At 44.0% G+C, this 15,744-nt stretch overlaps 1 protein-coding gene across 2 annotated transcripts in view; it reads left to right on the top strand.

Annotated features, from left to right (window-relative positions):
• ARID4B (AT-rich interaction domain 4B) overlaps positions 1-15,744 on the top strand; it is a 449,596-nt gene that overhangs the window by 1,020 nt on the left and 432,832 nt on the right. The gene's annotated exons all lie outside the window — the stretch shown is intronic.

The following is a 15,744-nucleotide window of genomic DNA, read 5'->3' as shown; positions in this document are numbered from 1 at the left end:
TTACTGACCCCCCGCTTGCATTGTCCTTACCGGGTACGCTGAGATTTTTATATGCCTACAGGCATGATTATTTTCCATTAAAATTAGTGCTGTCTATTTCCATTCTGTAACATTGCCCTTAATGGGTTATTTAATGGGTTAAGTCCGTCTCTTCCTATTGATCTGCAGTTTGCTGTAGAAAATGAAAGTTTCCTCTGCTTTGCCTGGAACGCTGCGGCTTATTGTCGCCGATCCGTCATGTCTGGGGCTGGTGAGTGAGCGCCACCGATGGGACACGGCGTAGTGGTGCAGGCCTGGCGTCCCGCTGATGTGTGCGCGCTATATGGCCACTAATGGATGTGCTTTGTAGCCGGGTACCATTGTATGAGCATGTCACAGCTGTACCGCCATCCATATCATCTGCATAGTGACACCTGGCCAGTCTCCTTAATCTACTGGTCGCCGTACTCCTGCCAGGTATCGCTGAATGACCCGCAAGGATGGATGTGGCACATTGGTCTGAGCAATGATTGCAACAATGAGAGCTGCTCTGCTGGAGAGCACAACTTTCCATGTGGTGCTCAGATTCAAGTGGTGTAATATTGAATTGCTCAGGTATATGTGTGTCCGCTGCAGGACATTGTACAGGTGTTCTCCCATACACTGTGTGCATTCTCCATGAGAACCAGTATCCCGGCCGAGATGGAGGTTCTACAGCCAAGAGGAAATCAGGATGCAGAGGACCGTGTTGGGGGAGGGTGGGATGGATGGTGATACAGTTGTTTGCACTTGTTAGTTTTTATTCACATTTTCATTATAACAATCTGATTAAAAACAAAAAGGATGCAGAGCAGTGGTTACTCCGGTGGCAGACGTCATCCCAATGTCTGACAGGCTCCGCTCATCTATTACAATGTTTCCTTCTCAGTGTCTATCTTTAATGTTGATTTCTCGGCACTGTCCCCATCTAATGACTGTGCCCCGACAACACTGCAACCTATTCTTGTCATGGATTGCATGATGTACCTTGAGCTTATTGGAGGGGAGTTCCACCACTGTGATATGTTGATGATCTATCCTTTTAAGAGAAGTCATCAATGGGGGTCTAACCCATGGAACCTGGCAGGAGAGGGGTCTTCTCACTTCTGGCTGGGTCTGCTCCATCACACTGCTTGGTGGATTCTGTGGGCACTGCAGATTAGCGGCCATTGCATGAACAGGAGCTGATCTGCAGGCATAAAATCATGAATCTCATAGTGATGGGAAAACCCTTTCATTCTTTTTCTATTTCAGTTTACTTAACCCCTTCACCCCAAAGCCTGTTTCCACCTTCATGATCAGGCTGAATTGTACAATTCTGACCACTGTCACTTTATGTGGAAATAACTCTGGAACGCTTTAAGGGATCCCGCTGATTCTGAGTTTCTTTGTTCATGACGGTGGTAAAAAAATTTTTCGATATGACTTGCTTTTATTTGTGCATAAAAATCTTAAATTTAGCAAAAATGTCACAATTTGCACACTTTAATTTTTATGCCCTTAAACCACTGAGTGATGTCACACAAAATGGTTAATACATAACATTTCTCACATGTCTACTTTTACATCAGCACAATTTTTGAAGCACACTCTTTTTTTTTTTTTATTACGAAGTTATAAGGGTTAAAAGTTGACCAGCGACTTGATTTTTTTTTTTTTTTTTTCATCAAAATTTACAAAACCAATATTTTTTCTTAAGGACCACATCACATTTGAAGTCACTTTGAGGGGCCTATATGACAAAAGTACCCAAAAGTGACGCCATTCTAAAAACTGCACCCCTCAAGCTGCTCAAAACCACATTCAAGAACTGTATTAGGCTCTGTGCACACGGTGCGGTTTCTACTGCGAATCCGCAGCGGATCTGCAGCAGAACTGCAGGTGATGTACAGTACCATTATAGCCTATGTTAAAAAAAAAAAAAAAAAAACGCTGTGCACATGCTGTGGATTTTTCCGTGGGAAAAAAAAAAGCAGCATGTGACTTCTTTTGTGCGGTTTTGCTGCAGTTTTCCACCTGCTCCATTCTACAAATCCTCAGGTGGAAAACTGCAAAAAAAAGGAAGAAATCCGCAGGAAAAATGCAGGTCATTTGACCTGCGGATTTAGTAAAATGTGCGGAAAAATCCGCGGGAGGATCCGCACCATGTGCACATAGCCTTAAACCTTCTTGAACTCAAAATTTGCTGGAATCATTAGTAAACACCAAGTCATGTTCAGATAGTCCCTTATGTGACCAAGCAGTGGAACCTACCCCCACAAGTGACACTTTGGAAACTAGACCCCTCAAAGGACATGTGGTGAGCCCCTTTAAATCCACAAGTGCTTTACAGAATTTTTCAGTGCTGATCTGTGAAAACAATTTATTTTTGCCACAAAAATGTTTTTAGCCCCAACTTTTTTTTTTTCATTTTTGCAATTTCCCTGTACACAGATATCCAATGTGTGGTCAGAAACTACTTTTGAGGCACAGTGCAAAGCTCAGAAGGGAAGAAACGCCTTATTGGAGTTCAGATTTTCCTGGAATGGTTTGAGGGTGTCATGTCACACTGGCAGAACCCCTGAGATGCCAGAATAGCAGAAGCACCACAGAAGTGAGCCCATTTTACAAACTTCATCCCCCACAATTAATTCACGTAGGGATGCAGTGATCATGTTGACACCACAGGTACCTTACAGAAATGTATACCATTGCGTGATGAAGAGAGAATAAATTACATTATTACCACCAGAATTTTGTTTTAGCCCCAGATTTAACATTTTCACATTGGGAAATGGGTAAAAATTGCACCAAAATTTGTCCCACAATTTTTGCTGAATGTAGAAATGCCCCCATATGTGGCTGTACAGTGTTGCTTAAAGCCATACGGTGAGACTCTAGAGGGACCGAGGCTTTTTGCCTCCGTGAGCGCAGATTTTCCAAGATTAGTTTGCAGAACTCCATATACAGAGCCACTAAGTGCTAGAGGAGCAGATCCCCCCCCCCCCACCCCAGGGTTTGCAACCAGATATTAAATTGAGAGTGCCAACAATTTTGTCCCTTTTTGGAGTTGTGTGAAATTATGTCCAATTTGCCTTTTTTGTAATTTTTGTTTGTTTTACAATACACACAAAGGAAGTAAACGTGTATAACAAAACATGGGTATTTGCAATAATTTTCAGAGAGAAATATTTCATTTTTTGAAACCATTTGAAGGGTGCCAACACTTTTGGCCTTGACTGTATTTGTTATTGCCGCCTCCAGATTAAACTGATGTATAAAACTGTTAAACTATTTAACTTTTACAGTGAACACTGTAAAAAAAAAATAGAAACGGATTGTTTTTTTAAATCATACCACTTAACAAAAAGTGAAGTAAAACATGATCAAAAAGTTTTGCGTAAATAAAATGTTATCCCTGTAAACCTCATGTTGTCAAGCAAAAAACAAGTCCCCACTAAGCTTCATCAGTGGAAAAAAACTAAGCTATAGCTCTCGGAATATAGCAATGTTAAATAACGTTTTTCCTATAAGATTATTTTTAGTATGTAAAAGCAGCAAAACATAAAAAAATATAAATGTGGTAATAGTGTAAACTATTTTTGTTCTAAAAGGAGAAAGAGGCGTTAAAGAAAATTTCCTGACTTGCTGTCTTTTGTTCATCCTGCACGACTTAGTGAATGGATCTGTTAGGGGGTTTCATCTGAATTATGTCAGTTTCCATCCAAATCTCCGAGATACGTATGTGCTCACCATAGACCGCAGGATAAATGTGAGCAGAGTCTGGAAGAGGTTGTCCACTACATTGTTTAATGTTCCCACCAATTTAAACCTTGTAAAGAAGTATTTTTTCAAGTGCCTCTCTTTACGATCTATGCCTGTGAGCCGCGCAATCAGTGACCGCTCACTCCGCATCCGCCGATGTCACATTAAGTTCCAGAATCCCTTGCATCGCCCGGGCGTGACCTAGTCGCGTGCACCCCTAATGATTGACTGGGCTTTGGGTGGTGTTTCAGTGCACGTCACAGCCCAGTATTTAGCATGCACTTGCGGCTAATGAAAGCAGAGGAGAGAGGGAAAGTATAGGGAGTTTCCATGATAATGGTAGTACAAAGATGCTGGAAAAATATAATTCTCCCCTGACCCCCCCCTTTCAGATGAAATTTAGTAATATCTTCACTTAAGTGAAAATGGACCCCCTCTTTTCTGAGAACTTCAATGTGCCTATGGCATTACTGTAGCAAAGAGCCCATTTAATTTACAGGGTTTATGTCTGGTCAAAAATACTGTTATAGTGAACATTTAAGCAGGTTAAAAATGAAATTACCTCTAAAGGGGATAAAGTTAAAGATTACACATTTCCTTTGTATTTGATTAAAAAAAATATATTTTTTACATTTTTAAAAATGACAGAAAGGAAAATGCGCCAGTGCATATGTTTGTGCACCCTGCTTGGTTAGTACCACGTAGCCCCTTTTTCAAGTATCACAGCTTAATGCTTTTTGTAGCCATCCAAGAGTCTTTTAGTTCTTGTTTGAAGGATTTTCATCCATTCTTCCTTGGAACATTCTTCCAGTTCTATGAGATTCCTGGGTCGTCTTACATGCACTGCTATTTTGAGGTCTGCCCACAGATTTTCAATGATGTTCAGATCTGGACTGTGAGTGCCATTGTAAAACCGTAATTTTACGCCTTTTGACGTGTATTTAGGATCATTATCCATTTTTGGAAGCTATCCTCTTTTCAACTCTAGCATTTTTACAGATAGTGTTATGTTTGCCTCAAGAATTTGTTGAAATTTCAACAAATCTAGTCTTCCCTCTACCCATGAAGTGTTCCCAATGCTGCAACGCAACCCCAAAGCATGATTGATGTACCCCATACTTAATGGTTGACGAGATGTTCCTTTCATGAATTTTTGTGCGCTTTTTTCACAACACGTACTGGTTATCATTTTGGCCAAAGTTTTATTTTAACCTCTTCGGTCCACAGGACTTGTTTCCAAAATGCATCAGGCTTGTTTAGATGTTGTTTTGCATACTTGTGATGCTGAATTTTATGGTGAGGACGCAGGAGAGGTTTTCTTCTGATGACTTCCATCAAGGACGTATTGCAGGTGCCTGAACAGTAGAACAATGTACCACAACTTAAGAGTGTGCTAAATTTTTCTGAAGGTCTTTTGCAGTCAAGCGGGGGTTTAGATTAGCTTCTCTAGCAATCCTATGAGTAGCTCTCACTGAAATTTTGTTTGGTCTTCCAGTCCTTATCTTGACCTCTAATGTTCCTGTTAACTGCTATAACCTAATGTTATCTCAAACTGAGGAAAGGACAACTTAAACGCTTTTCTACCTTCTTATAGCTTTATTGGCCTCCACCATTTTTATTTTCAGAGTACTTGGCAGCTGCTTAGAAGAACCCATTGCTGTTTTGGCAAAAGGTTAGAGGAGGCTGGGTTTTTATAAAGCTGGGATATTTGCATTACCTGGATTTTTCTAACACTGATGGTGGAAAAACCCATAACCCTAACAGGCTAAGGTCTGAAACCTTGTTCAAAGTTATGAGCACACAAATCTCCAAGGGTGGCCAAACTTTTGCATCTGCCTACTTCCCTTTTTGTAATTTTTAAAATGTACAAAATGACAATACATTTTTCCTCTTCGCCACGACAGCACCCACTGAAAGATGGGATCCGCCCCCGGAACAGGAAACCTACAGAGAGATAAATGGGGCGGTCCCCCTCGCTCCCTCAGTTTGGTTTCCTGTTCCTGGAAAGGAACCCGCAGAAGAGGATACCTGGTCTGGTAGCCGCCTGTGTGCATAATATGAGCAGCAGGGGCCCCAGAACTGGAAGCAGCGTCGGGCGGAGAGGCGATTTTTTTTTTCCCCCCCCCCCCCCCCCCCCCAGAGCTGGTAATGCAGGTGAGGCCGGAGGTAAGAAAGGTGCCAAGGCTCACTGAAGTGACGGGGCGTATGCCCCCCCCTCAGGAAAGGGCGAGAAGCGCTTTACAGATGCCATGAGGCTATATCCGGGATGGCGGCCGTGCGCCCCCCCCGGGAGAAAGAGAGGCCTGAGCACTGTGCCAGGCAGCGCTACGGGAAATCATACCTGCGGCAAGGGGTGCAGCCGGGTGCGTGGGGATCACTGTCCGGCGGCCGCTGCATAAGCACTTCCAGCGGCGCTCCCAGGCAGAGGCGACCTGGAAGTGGTAGGACAACTTCCGGAGGAGGCGGCGATCGCGGGGAAACGCCCGCGCATGCGCAGATGGGGCAAAAAAAAAAAAATGGTGGAGCATCAATAAGAAAAACCTATAAAATCCATAGATGACCCAGCTTCGCTCCCATTAAATCAGCCAGTGGAATCCCCACATGGCAGCAGACAAAGCGGTACTACAAGGAGAAGTAGTAGCACCAGAAGAAGTGGCAGCTCCAGGAAGGAATCTAGCGGACCTTCCAGACAAGACGAGCCCTTAGAGAAAAAACGTAAAGAGAAGAAACCGTCCCACGCCTCGCCTAAGCCTGAGTCGCGGACCCCGCAGCCGGTAGTTTACTGACGAAACTCACGGGTGAGTGTTTTTAGTCAGAATAAATAACTGATGTCCGTTTTTTCTGGTCCACATCCCCCTTTTTTAGGCCAAAAGAACGGAGAAGGCGAAAAATAGAGAGTGTGCCTTATGTTCTCAGCCCCTCCCAGACGGCCACCCTAAAAGATTATGTCAGTCGTGTATTGAGGAGGCCTTACAGGACGAATCCTCGCGGAAGAAGGAGGATATCCGAGCGATAATTAGAGAAGAGCTATGGGCCTTAGGCAGCTCCAGTAGTCTGGGAGGTCACTCCTCCGTGAGAGAAATAGGTTCACCAAGAGGGGGAGCTTCGCCGGCGTCAAACTCGCCGTCAGAAACCGGGGATCTAGACTCTGATAGATCCCAGGAATACCCTTCCTCAGAGGATGAGGAGCAGACCTGCTTCCCTACAGATAGCGTCAGTAACTTGGTTAAGTTGGTCCGGAATACCATGGGACTACCAGAGAGTAGGGACCCCAAGACTCCGCAAGACATAATGTTTGCAGGCATTTCCCGTAAAAAGGTCCGCGCATTCCCAGTGGTCCCAGCTATAAAAGAGCTAGTAAAAAGGTAGTGGGAGAAACAGGGGCAGAGAACCTTCCTCCCCTTAACGTCAAAGCGTAAATATCCTTTTGACGACGAGGAATTGACGGCTTGGTCGAGAGCCCCCAAGGTGGATGCGGCCGTGGCCTCTACCTCTCGTAGATCCTCCCTGCCGATAGAGGATTCAGGAACGTTGGCTGACTCATTGGATCGTAAGACCGATACACTCCTTAAACGATCCTGGGAAACATGTGCGGCAGCTTTTAAGCCCGCAATAGCAGCCACGTGCACGGCAAGGTCAATGTTGGTGTGGCTGAATGACCTAGAGGACAATATTAAGAATGGAGTGGCCAGGAGTAAACTCCTGTCCTCTATGCCCCTCATTAAAGGAGCAGCTGCCTTCCTCTCCGATTCCTCAGCGGACTCTCTCCGTTTATCCGCTAGAGCAGCAGGACTAACCAATGCAGGCCGGCGGGCCTTATGGTTGAAGGGGTGGAAAGGAGACACGCAAACAAAAACTAAACTGTGTGCTATACCCTGCCAGGGTAAGTACTTATTTGGTACGGAACTGGACGAGATCTTAACAAAAGCGGGGGAGAGAGAGAGAGAGGTTTTCCTAACCCGTATATTCCCTTTAATAGGAGGGCCTACAGAAAACCGCCGTTTGGCAAAAAGACTTTAAACCCCAGGATCGCTGGGGAAATAAGGACCCCAAACAAAGGGGCAATCTATTCGGAAAACGTCCCTTCAGAGGAGACAGGTTCCACTAATACCAGTACACCAGTAGGTGGCAGACTACTGAAATTCAGCCACCAATGGGGGAAGGTAACATCAAACCCATGGGCCATTGATATCGTCTCATCGGGCCTAAAACTAGAATTCGTTCGGCATCCACCGAACCTCTTCCTATTGACTTCCATGAAATCCCAGATACAGCAGGAAGCACTAGAGATGGAGATTGCAGTACTGCTAACTAAACAGGTCCTGATAGAGGTCCCAGGGGACGAAAGAGGAATGGGCTTTTATTCTCCTCTATTTTTAATCCCAAAACCAGATGGCTCTTTCAGGACTATAATAAATTTAAAGAAGCTTAATACCTTCTTGAGGCTGAGGCCATTTAAGATGGAGTCAATAAATTCTGCAATAAAACTTTTGTTTCCCAGGTGTTATATGGCAGTCTTGGACCTAAAGGATGCCTATTACCATCTCCCCACATTCCGAGAGCACCAGAAGTTCCTGCGGGTAGCGGTCTGGTTCAAGGGTCGTATTCAGCATTTCCAGTTTGCGGCAATGCCATTCGGGCTATCCATGGCTCCGCGGGTATTTACCAAATTGATACTGGAGGTGATGTCGTATGTAAGACTGAATGACACCCTAGTGATCCCTTACTTGGACGACCTACTCGTAGTGGGGAATTCTGTTTCTCAGTGCGAAACAAGAATGGCTAAGATTATCTCATCCTTACAAACACTGGGCTGGCTAATTAACTGGGAGAAGTCCAGGCTAGAACCGGTGACCTGTCAGAGGTTCCTAGGCCTGCAAGTAGATTCCGTAAGCCAAAAATGCTTTCTACCAGATGCTAAAGCGGTGGCTATAATCAATAAGATACAAAATACTATAGGAAGACCCATAATATCATTGAGACAGGGTATGTCCTTGTTGGGATCCCTGATATCGTGCATCCCAGCGGTGCAATGGGCTCAGTTCCACTCCAGAAAGCTACAATGGGCTATTCTGCAGGAAACAGACTGCAGGGACGGTTGGAAGGGAAGATGTCCCTATCGCTGGAAGTGGTTAATTCCCTAAAGTGGTGGTTGAATCCTACCAATTTGTCAAAAGGAGTGCAATGGTGGGTAACTCCCTCCAAGGTGCTCACCACGGATGCTAACCCCTTAGGTTGGGGGGCCCACCTGGAGGAGCACATGATGCAAGGCCGGTGGCGTAAACATGAAATAGAAACCTCCTCTAATGTAAAGGAGCTAAAAGCAATTTACTATGCGATGTCTCAATTTCTCCCGCAGTTAAGAGGAACCCACGTGAGGGTCCAGACAGACAATACCACCGCAGTGGCCTATATAAACCGACAAGGAGGTACGCGATCGGGACCGTTGATGTCTATCGCGGAAAAGATCCTGGAGGTAGCCGAGTTACATCTTCACTCCTTGTCGGCGCTCCACATAAGAGGAGTGGACAACTCTCAAGCAGACTATCTCAGTCGCCAGGTCCTATATCAGGGCGAGTGGGTCCTCAGCAGGCACGTCTTCGAGACGATAGCGTCAGAATGGGGCAGACCAGAGATAGACCTGTTCGCGACCAGAGCCAACAGACGCGTAAGAAGGTTTGCTTCGCTCTACAGGTCAGACAACCCAGACATTCTAGATGCCCTCCAAGCACCCTGGACATTCCAGCTAGCCTATGCCTTCCCTCCAATGGTTCTCCTGCCAACAGTAGTCAGGAAAATAAGACAAGAGAGGGCGAGGGTCATCTTGATAGCCCCATTTTGGCCCAAAGGCCGTGGTTTTCATGGCTGAGAGCCATGTCAATAACCGACCCGTGGATCCTGCCTCTGCACCAGGATCTTCTCTCGCAGGGACCCTGCTACCATCCACAGGTCAAAGCACTACACTTAGCGGCCTGGAATTTGAAAGGGAACTATTAAAGCAGAAAGGCTTTTCGAAAAACCTGATTAATACCCTGCTACAAAGTAGAAAAGAATCTACAACAAGGATATACGCCAAGGTGTGGAGGAAATTCCTGACCTTTCACCCAGCAGGGCTAGCCGGTGAACCACCCATTACGGTCATCTTAGAGTTTCTTCAAAGAGGCCGAGAATTGGGCCTCTCAGTAAATACTCTTAAAGTCCATATATCGGCCTTAGGAGCCCTATTTAACTATAACGTGGCAGCAAATAGATGGGTGACCCGTTTTGTTTCAGCCTGTCAACGATCAGAACCGGTGCATATTCCTCGGCTTCTGGCATGGGACCTTACTCTGATCTTGGATGCCTTTACTCAGGCCCCATTTGAACCCATAGATTCAGCATCAGTGAAGTGCCTCTCATTGAAAACTGCTACACTAGTGGCTTTAGTATCAGCTAGAAGAGTAGGTGATCTTCATGCTCTATCAATAGACCCTCCGTTCTTGTCAATAACACGAGACAGACTAATTTTGAAGACAGATCCGTCCTACCTTCCCAAACGGGTAACTAAATTTCGTAGATCTCAGGAGATATGCCTACCTTCCTTCTACGAAAACACGTCAAACCAGGACGAGGTGAAATATCACACCTTAGATGTGAGGAGAGCTGTACTAGCCTACCTTGATAGGACCAGTCCCTGGAGGCAGAGTAGGTCTCTTTTTGTCTCCTTCCAGGGCAACAGAAAGGGGTCTGGAGTTACAACAGGCACATTATCCTGGTGGATTAGAGATGCGATCACAATGGCATATTTGGCTAAAGGAGAAGAACCTCCGCTGGGGATAAAGGCGCACTCTACTAGAGCCATATCATCCTCCTGGGCCGAGAGGGCAAACGTCCCAATTGAGCAAATATGTAAGGCTGCAACCTGGTCTTCTCCATCTACCTTTTATAGTCACTATAGACTAGATTTATCCTCTATCGAGGATTTGTCTTTCGGTAGATCAGTCCTTAACACAGTGTGCCCTCCCAAGTGATTATCTCTGGAAATCTCTCAGTGGGTGCTGTCGTGGCGAAGAGGAAAAACCGGATTACTTACCGGTAATACTCTTTTGTAGAGTCCACGACTGCACCCGCTCACTTCCCTCCCGTAAAACTTTTTTCACATGGGTCTCCTTGGTGGCGGAGAATGTAATTAAAATTTTATACGTGGTTAAACTTAGCAAACTTAAACGATGTAGGGGTAAGATAGATGAATCGCCCAAACAAATTGACTAAAACATGTATGGCGGTTCCTCCGTTGTTCTCGGTAACACAAACTGAGGGAGCGAGGGGGACCGCCCCATTTATCTCTGTAGGTTTCCTGTTCCGGGGGCGGATCCCCTCTCTCAGTGGGTGCTGTCGTGGACTCTACAAAAGAGTATTACCGGTAAGTAATCCGGTTTTCTTTTACCTAAAATACAAAGGAAATATATAGTCTTTAGGCCTTTTAGAGATTCTTTCATGTTCAGCTTGTTTAACTGTTCATAATAACATTTATTTTGACCAGTGATGCCCAAACGTTTGAATTCCACTCTATTTAGCACTACACTGTTCTGGTTCTTATGGTCTCTAGAAATGTACTTTTATACGACCCAGTGTTATACAATTTTTCATGAATTAACTGTGGGTATAAAATGTTCACTACACCCCTAGATGGATTCCTAGAGCGGTGAAGTTTTACTGTGTGGTGTTTTATTTACTGTTTAGACCTCTTATGGACTCTCCTGACTTGGCACCTGCAAACTACTCTATCAAAGGGAACGCCTTCTCTTTCATGCTTTTCTGTTTTTTCAAACAAGTTTGTAACCATGTCTGGAGAATCTACTTGCTAAGGAGAAATTACACAACAAATTGTGGGGTTAATTTTCTCCTGTTGCTCTTGTGAAAAGGAAAAATTAGTGGCGAAAGCAATATGTAGTAAAAAATAAAATTTTTCTTCCTGTTTGCATTAACCCCTCTCTGCCATCTGACGTACCATACCGTCCATGTGACCTGGGCCTGTCTGATCATGGACAGTATAGTACATCATCGCGATCTGCCGTGCACACAATGTTGGTGCGTGTCCGATTGCCGTCGGTGTCAGCTGATTCTCACAGATGACACCGGGCACTAGGTGCCAGGAGTTGTCACAGACCACTCCCGGCACTTTAACCCCTGAAGTGCTGCAATTGATCACAACATTATGGGAGCTGACAATCTCTTTCTTTGGATCGGAAACCCCGCGCCATGACGTGGGGTCCCGATTTCTGCCATGGTAACCTCATGTCGTCATGACGACATCCGGGTCACCAGACCTAAGAAACTTCCTGTCATGCGCAGTGCCTGATCAGGAAGTCTCTCAGAGTCAGTGCACTAAGTGCAGCGCTCACAGCTTCTATAACATGCAGAAGCTGCTTCATCTGCATGCTATTGAAGCGATCAACCTGCAAAAAATGATTGTCCCATAGTGGGACAAAATAAAAAAGTCAGAAGAAAGTAAAGAAAAAAAATTAAATGTAAAAATATTTTAAAAATAGAATATATTTTATTTTTTGTCACTAAATAAGTATTTGAAAAAAAATCTAAACAATAAAAGTACACATGTTTGGGTATCACCACGTCCGTAACAACCCAACCTACTAGCTAACCCCTTTAGTGAACACCATAAAGGCAAAGAAACAATGCTTTATCATACCACCGAACAAAAAGTGGAATAACACGCAATCAAAAAGACAGATTTAAATAAACATGGCACCGCTGAAAACGTCATCTTGTCCCGCAAAAACAAGTCCCCATACGGCTCCATCACCGGAAAAATAAAAAGTTATAGCTCTTAGAATAAAGGGATGCAAAAATAATAATTTTTTATATAAAAGTTTTTATTTTATAAACGCCAAAACCTAAAAAATGATATAAATGAGGTAGCTCTGTAATCGTACTGACCCAAAAAATAAAACTGCCTGATCAATTTTACCACACACGAAACTGTATAAACACCCCCCCCCCCAAAGAAATTCATGAATTACTGTTTTTTGTTCATTCTGCCTCCCAAAAATCGGAATAGAAAGCGATCAAAAAATGTCATGCGCCTGAAAATGGTACCAATAAACGTCAACTCATCCTGCAAAGAACAAGACCTGATGTGACTCTGTGGGCCAAAATATGGAAAAAAATATGGTGACGCAAAAACTTTTTTTGTAATACAAAGTGTCTTTTAGTGTGTGACAGCAGCCAAACACAAAAACCCGCTATAACGTCTCTTTGACACGTCCTGATATTTCCTGTACCGGAGAGGTCAGTGTCCGTATGTGTAAGACTTGCGGCACACATGTAGCATGCGTGTGCCGCATCAGTACCACATGGACGGGCACCAGGGAAGGAGCGTTAGAGTAAGCGCTGTTCCCAAGCGTCGGGTGCTGAATACGGCTCCAATCATTCTCCCCTGTTCTACTGGTGATTTTTACGGCTCTGTTATAAACTTCTGTGAAGCCCTTGGGGGTTCAAAGTGCTCACCACACATCTAGATAACTTCCTTTGGGTCTAGTTTCCAAAATGGGGTCATTTGTGGGTGGTTTCCACTATTTAGGCACATCAGGGGCTCTCCAAACGTGACATGACGTCCGATCTCAATTCCAGCCAATTTTGCGTTGAAAAAGTCAAACGGCGCTCCTTCCCTTCCGTGCCCTGCCATGCGCCAAAACAGTGGTTCCCCCCACATATGAGGTATTGGCGTACTCGAGAAATTGCACTAACTTTTAGGGGACAATTTCTCCTTGGGAAAATAGAAAAAATTGGACCTGAAGTAATTTTTTTGTGAAGAAAAGTTAAATGTGTTTTTTTTTTTTTCTTTGGTTTTTTTTTGTTTTTTTTTTTTAACATTCCAAAAATTCCTCTGAAGCACCCACCTGAAGGGTTAATAAACTTGAATGTGGTTTTCAGCACCTTAAGGGGTGCCGTTTTTAGAATAGTGTCACTTTTGGGTATTTTCTATCATATAGACCCCTCAAAGTGACTTCAGTTGTGACGTGGTCCCTAAATAAAAATGGTGTTGTAAAAACGAGAAATCGCTGGTCGAATTTTAACCCTTAATTTCCTAACAACAAAAAATTTTGGTTCCAAAATTGTGCTGATATAAAGTAGACATGTGGGAAATGTTAGTTTTTAAACGGAATCCGTCACCCTTTATTTCCCCTATTATCTGCCGGCATAGACATCGGGGGCTTATCTACAGCATTCTGTAATGCTGTAGATAAGCCTCCGATGTAACCTGAAAGAGAAGAAAAACACGTTATATTATACTCACGGAGGTGGGCGGTCCGCTCCGGCGCCTCCCTTCATGCGATGACGTCCTCTTCTCCCGTCCTGAAATGGCTCCTGCGCATTGTTCTGCCCTGTTGAGGGCAGAGCAGAATTCTGCAGTGCGCAGGCGCCAGACCTCTCCCGACGCCTGCGCACTGCAGGACTCTGCTCTGCCCTCAACAGGGCAGAGCAGTGCGCCTGCGCCGGAGTCATTACAGGACGGGAGAAGAGGATGTCATCGCATGAATAAGGGAGGCGCCGGACGGCGACGCCCATCGGACCGGACCGCCCGCCTCCGTGAGTATAATATAACGTGTTTTTCTTCTCTTTCAGGTTACATCGGAGGCTTATCTACAGCATTACAGAATGCTGTAGATAAGCCCCCGATGTCTATGCCGGCAGCTAATAGGGGGAAAAAAGGGTGACAGGTTCCCTTTAAGTATTTTGTGTGACATATCTGTGTGTTTTAAGGGCATTAAAATTCAAAGTTGGAAAATTGCAAAATTTTCCCAAATTTCCATTTATTTCACAAATAAATGTAAGACCTATCAAAGAAATTTTACCACTAACCTGAAGTACAATATGTCACAAGAAAAAAAATGTCAGAATCACCAGTATCCATGGAAGTGTTTCACAGTTATTACCTCATAAAGGGACGGTGGTCAGAATTGTAAAAATTGGCCCAGTCATTAACAGGCAAACCACCCATGGGGGTTAAGGGGTTAAATAATTTCTAAAAGGCCTAAAGTTAAAGATTACACAGTTCCTTTTGTATTTTAGGCAAAAGCTAATTTTTTCATCTTTTACATTTTAAAAATTACAATAAGGAAAATGGTCTTATGCAAATGTTTGGACACCCCGCATGATTAATAACTAGTAGCACCCCCTTTTCAAAGTATCACAGCTTGTAAATGCTTTTTGTTGCCAGCCAAGAGTCGTTCAATTCTTGTTTGAGGGATTTTCATTCATTATTTCTTGTAAAATTCTACCAGTTCTGAGATTCCTGGGTCGTCTTACATTCACTGCTATTTTGAAGTCTAGCCACAGATTTTGAGTGATGATCAAATCAGGGGACTGTGAGGGCCATTGTAAAACCTTCAGCTTGTGCCTCTTGAGGGTAGTCCATTGTGGATTTTGGCATGGGTGTTAGGATTATAATCCATTTGTAGAAGCCATCCTCTTTTTTAAATTTCAGGTTTCTTTTTTTGTTTTTTTTTGTTTTTTACAGATGGTGTTATGTTGCATCCAGAATTTCTTGACATGTAATTGAATCAATTCTGTCCTCTACCTGTGAAATGTCCCTGTGCCATTGGCTGCAACACAACCCCAAAGCATGATTGATCCACCCCCATGCTTAATGGTTGGTGAGGGCAACTTGAAAACAGTCATAGCCTTCTGCGTTGTAAGCTGCCACCATTTTCATTTAAGAGTGCTAGGCAGCTGCTTAAGAACCCATGGCTGTTGTTTTGACTCCATTTGTTTGATGAGCATTTTGAACCCCCAGGTGTTTCACAGAAATTAATAACAGAGCCGTGAAAATAAAATAAAAAGTCCACAAAAAACGTTATTTTAGCCCCATTTTTTTAATTTGCACTAGGTTAAAAGGACAAAATGGACCCCAAAATTGTTGTGCAATCACTGATGAGTACCCCAATATCCGTATGTGGTCAAAAACTACTTTTGAGGCAT

This window comes from Dendrobates tinctorius, unplaced genomic scaffold (genome assembly GCF_039654945.1).
Source record: "Dendrobates tinctorius isolate UK_male_01 unplaced genomic scaffold, ASM3965494v1 ptg000293l, whole genome shotgun sequence".
Classification (NCBI taxonomy): domain Eukaryota; kingdom Metazoa; phylum Chordata; class Amphibia; order Anura; family Dendrobatidae; genus Dendrobates; species Dendrobates tinctorius.
This window is presented reverse-complemented; position numbering and strand designations above follow the sequence as displayed.